The 5,988-nt window shown below is 40.7% G+C and overlaps 1 protein-coding gene and 1 long non-coding RNA gene across 2 annotated transcripts in view; one reads left to right on the forward strand and one right to left on the reverse strand.

The window, feature by feature from the left end:
* Positions 1-4,923, reverse strand: part of LOC116686287 (uncharacterized) — an 11,053-nt gene extending 6,130 nt beyond the window's left edge. The window contains exon 1 of the long non-coding RNA XR_004331209.1: positions 4,846-4,923. This is a non-coding gene — a long non-coding RNA (uncharacterized LOC116686287). The remainder of the gene's footprint in view (positions 1-4,845) is intronic.
* The window catches only part of top3b (DNA topoisomerase III beta), a 153,464-nt gene that overhangs the window by 22,033 nt on the left and 125,443 nt on the right, over positions 1-5,988 (forward strand). The gene's annotated exons all lie outside the window — the stretch shown is intronic.

The following is a 5,988-nucleotide window of genomic DNA, read 5'->3' on the forward strand; positions in this document are numbered from 1 at the left end:
GCTGATCCGGACTTCTAACTCACTAAGCCTCGCTTCCATGTCTATAAATAAACCCACACTTGTTACTAGGGATGATCCGAGTACCCGGCTGAAACGAGTATCCGGTACGGATAAAGCACTTTCTCATGAATAGTAGTTAGCTCAGGTTATATGAACGTCAGACTGACCAACTTGTGTAATTGGCCTGATTTATCCGTTTATTTCTTTTTCAGTGTCTCAACCTGACAGAGGAGCTAGCAGTTCTTTTCACAAACATCTTTGTAAAAAGCAAGTAAAAACGGTTGTGGTGTGGCTGGGCACCTTTTTTTTTTAAAAAGAAAAACCTTGTTTTTGGGTATGATCCTCCCCTATCATCATATTAATTTCCATTTCTTTTTTTACACAACTAATTCCATGAATGTGGGACATTGTTTGAAACTGAAACAAACTTTTCACCTATACAAATTTATACACTGCAAAGACCAGATATTAATGTTCCAACTAGTGCTTTGAAAGATTAAAATACTAATTGTGATTAATTCCACATTCATGCCATAATTAATTATAAATTACTCACACATTTCTTCTATTGTAACGTCCCTTGATTTCTTTTTGTCCCATTATTTTCTCATTTTATCAACATGGAAACTGGATCGGTTGCTTCGTGCAAATGTGTTTTTATTGAAAATAACATCAGCATATGCCACTGTAGTGTTTCATTTTTTCCCACGAACATCTCACTTTGGAGCAAATAATCTCTCACACAATAGCATAACACTGTCCTCAATAAAGGGTGAAAAAAATTACTACGGGCGGGGGGGGGGGGGGGGGGGGGGGTGAGACTTCACTCAGCTTGTGTGCTTGAGCCATCAAGTGTAATTAAGCTCATTTTTCACAACGTACGAAACACGTCATACCTAACACGGCTTTTTCCGGTTTCACAAAGAATCTGTGACCCTGAATGTACGTCAAGCACGCCTACCCAAACGTAAATCATTTCTGTGACTTTGCGTGCAGATGCGACAAAAAAATATTTCACTTTTTCACTGTTAGGGTGGTTTTCACATTGACAGTCTTATTTGGTTGAATCTAGACTGAGTTTGTTTGCCCTGTTGGTGCGGTTCGTTTTTTGGCAGGTGAAACACGGAAATCGCACTGCGGGTGTGCCCACAACGGCTAAACAAGCGTCCCAAGACTTGCTTGAAGAGGTGGTCTCAGTACGCTTTCAATCGAACTCTAGAGCGTTTGTTGTGGTGAGAACGGATCCGTAAACTCAAACCGCCCCAACTATACCAACTCCAGCAAGTCTGTCTCCTGTCTTGGGTGTGTTTAGCAGCAGAGCAGCAAACTGTCGCAGCTACAGTGTTGTTATCACACAAATGGACGCGTTCAGCTCACTGGCTGTCACTCATATCACTGGTGGCAACCCACTGCGCACAGATTGGAACACGCAGCAGACAAAGTCTTCGGTGACCAGTAGCAGACGTAGTACGTCTCAAAACAATGTCTGATCATTTTAATGAAATGATCTGTTGAACCCTTGAGATGCAAGACGTATTCACTAAGTCCAGAACACAGGACCTTTGTTACTGTAGTTACTGTTTCTTACTCCTGCCCACAGAACCATCCGCCCATACAGGAGGTATGATTTCTTGCGTGATGTAATAGTGCATTTTGGTTCGCTTGGATTTTTTCCAGGGGTGACACCAAACCGACCGAGGCAAATCACTCCAAGGTTACAAACTCAGCCACATGATTCGTACCAACGCCAACAACTACAAGGTGTGAAGACGCCCTTATTCGTTTTCTATTAACAGGTCCTGTACGACCATGGTTTGAAACATGACAGAGCATGAAATCATTCAAAAAGTACATACGTCACTTTTAATAAAATTGTAAATCAATAAAAGGTCAGTCATTCTATTGTAACCTGTTACAGTTTCATCTGTGTCCTGTGTCTCTGTCTCCTGCCAGGTAAAGAGTGACATCAACGAGCGAGTGAGAGACGACTCCTATACAAGGCCCCGCGTTTCCCAAGACACACCAAGCTTTTCTCTATATAAGACTCAGTCCATCCACACCCGGATCCCCCCACACTTATATAGGTCATCATGGAACTTGTTTCGGAAAGACAACATGCATTAGGGCTTCCTTCTCTCCTGTCTGCGTCATCAGCTTCCCTAGTATGTTAGAAGGAAAGAACCTGCAGACTTGGTTTAGAAACTGTGAACGACTTGAGTCCCTGTTGCTAAAACAATCCCTTTGCTATTGAGAGACTAATATGGAATCAGTTTTTGCCGTGTCATGGTACTAAACACTGACTCTAAGACCAGATTGACCACCATTCCGGTCCGTGCAGAGGAGGACTGGCCACAGGAAAAAATATCTTATATAATTCCTCAGAACTTATCCTCTTTCTGTAAGCATTCTGGGCATTATAGAATGGTACATCACAATTTAAAGAATTAAGTCTTAACTAGTTTTAACCACATTGTCTGATCCTAAAACAGCGCCAAACACTCAAATCTTTTGCAAGGTACCTAGCTATTCTTATGTATGTACTTTATATGGACCGTCAGAAATGGACAAATGTCTTAATCTACCCTATAAGTTAGGTGGTTATTTGCCACCTTTTCGAGAAAAAGGACACTTAATTTTTGTGTTTTTACTCTCATTCAACCATGACCTTTTCTCCAACTGTTCTGAGATTGTTTGCTTAAGAGTTGTCTTTACATCCGTCGTACTGAGGCCTTTTATCCTAGTCTACAATTTTAGTTTGTGATTATATATACAAGGCTAAACTGTAATGATTAGTTACATAGTACAGGACAGTGATTCAAGACATCGTCAGTGTCAATCCTGTAAGTAGTGGGGCTCGCCATTGGCATCGGTTTTCTTTTGTTTAGCATCTGACTAATATGTAGTCTAATTCTAGCAGGATGCCATCTAAGTTGATGGTATTTTAGTTTCCTTTACGATCTGTTTACGTTTTTTTCTGGGCGAGACTATTACATAGAACCCAGAATGCTAATGAGGACAGCAACATCAACTACAAACTCGCCTCTTGCTGAGGATTCTGGGTATCTCTCAATACAAAGCAACTTTCTCCTTCTACGACCTCGATGTCCTGGCAGTAACATCTTGACAGGACACTGTCTTATCAAAAATATATCACAATGATTATTTAGATGTTTTGTACGTTAGGGCATTTATCTCCACTGTAGATGCTTCCAGTAGCAGTATAATATGTGCCACCATGGTGGATGGTATACTGGTGTGATGTTTGTCTGAAGACCAACTGCACTCAGAGAGCTTTGTCAAACTTAGTGGTTACTCTGTGCTTGTTAACGTTGCTGAAATAATACACCTCTAAATTACTTCTGAATTGATTTATTTACAAGGAATCAACGAGTTGACAGTTGTTTTCCAACACAGGGCCAGGGCCGGCCATAGGACCACCGGACACGGTAGGTAAAAAACAAACAAACATCTGTCCATTTGAGACCGAAACCAACCTTTGACGTAACACCACGTTCCACCAAAACCACTCCCTTCCAAGCCTAGTTGCAGCTAGCAGCCCTCTTCTTTTCTCGCGGTCCAAGACAATTGTGAGTTTGTTTAAGTGCGCATTATTATGTAAAAAAAATTTGTCCTGTTCACATGCATACAAACGTGGAAAAAAACTATTCCCATTTGTGTTTCCTTGAGATCCGTTTTCTGAATTCCTCTTGCTTCAGTCCCGTGTGAGCTGTGTCAAAATCGGCACGGATTTCTACGTCCCTGGCGGAACCGAGGTGGCACAGCTATGCAAAACCTCTAAAACACACACTAGTTGACCATAATCTCCAAAGAACTACTTCCATGCTCAATGTTCTTCTGCATGTAACTACCACAAGTACCCCTCGTCCTAGAGGAGTCTCCCGCTCATCCTGCCTTGGACTGATCACATTGGCAGGAAGAGTTATTTAGCTGATTGGATCTTCCTAGCTACTGAGCATGTTTGATTCACACAAAGATAGTATATCAGTGGGATTCTCACTCTGTAACTAAAACAGAGACACAGGGTGAAAACCGTTCTGCAGCCCAAAATGTGCAGTAAGCACAAAACTGATGGGTTTCTTTAAAAATTAAACCTGCAGTTCGTGGTACAAACCTGTTTGCTGGTACAAACCTCAAAATCAATTAACCTGAAGAATGAGGCGTAATATGGTCGCTTTCAAGAATTCCAATAATCCAAAACACTTTTCAGCAGGCAGAAAGCTGCTCTTTGCACTGTGGCGTGCTGCACGTATCTGAGAAACAGAAACAAAATTAAACATTTCCAATCAGGACTAGCATTGTCTTGGGTTTTCAAGGCTAACTTAAGTAACTAGCTACGGGTGGGCTACCAGTAGAGATTGCTAGCTGGAGCTGGGCTTTGAACCACCAGACAAGGCTAGCTCGTGATTTTGGAAAAGATGCTTACGCGGGTGGCCGGCGTTGCCCTGAGGCTGTTGCTGTCGCTGTGAATATTTATGTCCCGCCCCGGGGACAGCTCTGCCGCCTGTGTCTCGCAACGCTGATACTTTTAGACATTTTTCGCAAAGTGACAAAAGTGGCAACACTCGTGCCTTGTCGGGGCGGGCTTGGATAGGCCTCTTGCTGTACCTTAATGCGCGAACGTACAGACTATCAACGTGAGCCCCCCCACCGTGGCTGCGTATATTGGCTAACCTTATAATATAATAATACATAAAAGTGACACTACAACTCAAAGTACTCTTCAAATACAGTGGTTTCCCCAACTGTGTGTATTGATTTTAGTTATTTTAGTTCACGGTTTATCCAATTTCAGATTCCATATCTCCCCTTAGATATTTTTATTACATTATTGGACACGATAAACCACACTGACCTCCTCGCGCTTTTTATTTGGTACTTCCGGTTACACGACATTTAATTTGCTATTAGCTACATATTTAGTTTTCCCCCAAACATTTAGCTTTACCCTTTTAGATTTGGATTTCTATTTACTGTAGAGTTTATTATTAAACCGTTAGATTTAACATTTAATTTAGATTTGATATTTAGATTTAACATTTCTTTTATATTCAACATTTAGATTTAAATTTAAACATTTAGAGGTTACCCATTTAAGATTTAGATTTCACATTTAGATTTGTTAACATTTAGATTTAGATTGCATCATTTAGATTTAATTTAACATTTAAGATTAAACATTTATATTGATAGATCTTAACAGTTAGATTTAGATTTAATCTTTTAGAATTTACCCTTTAGATTTAGATTTACCTTTGATTTTAGATTTAATTAGTTATATTTACCATTTAGATTTTCGATTAACATTTAGATTAGATGTAGCATTAGATTTAAAATTTGAACATTAGGTGTAACATTTAACATTTAGGTGTTCATTCATATTTGGATTTAACTATTGCAATATTTCCCAAAGTTGACAAAATATTTGTTGTAAATGTCATGAAAAGTGACCCTCACAATTTTCATACCATTTTTTTAAACATTAGTTTAAAGCTAATGTGACAAAATATTGCTGTTATTTTTTTCAGCGTGAGCAGCTTTACAACGGGCTCCCCATAACTACACTCATACTCTGAGGTGATCCGTATCCGTCTGAAACGAGTATCCGGGGACTGTAAAGCACTGTTTGCCAGTACAAGTATTATCGATTAATCGAGTCAATACCGTGCTCGATTGAATACAATCCTCAACGGCCGCGCAGAGTTCTGTGATAATCAGCACGCGCCCCCCCCCTACAACCCCGCTCTGGATCATCAACACCACACACAAAACAGGAGAAAATGCACGCTCCCCTCTCTCGCTCTCTCTCTCTCTCTCGCGTCTCGCCCTCCTCTCTCTCTTGCTCTCTCTCTCGCTCGCATCCCGCTCCCTCAGTCAATCGTCTGCGGATCTGTTCCGTTCTCTTGCAGGGTTTTTCTTCAGCGTCAGGTTTGTTTTTACTTCGGGTTTGTTCTACCTAGAACCAGTAGA

Source organism: Etheostoma spectabile, unplaced genomic scaffold (assembly GCF_008692095.1).
Source record: "Etheostoma spectabile isolate EspeVRDwgs_2016 unplaced genomic scaffold, UIUC_Espe_1.0 scaffold342, whole genome shotgun sequence".
Taxonomy (NCBI): Eukaryota; Metazoa; Chordata; class Actinopteri; order Perciformes; family Percidae; genus Etheostoma; species Etheostoma spectabile.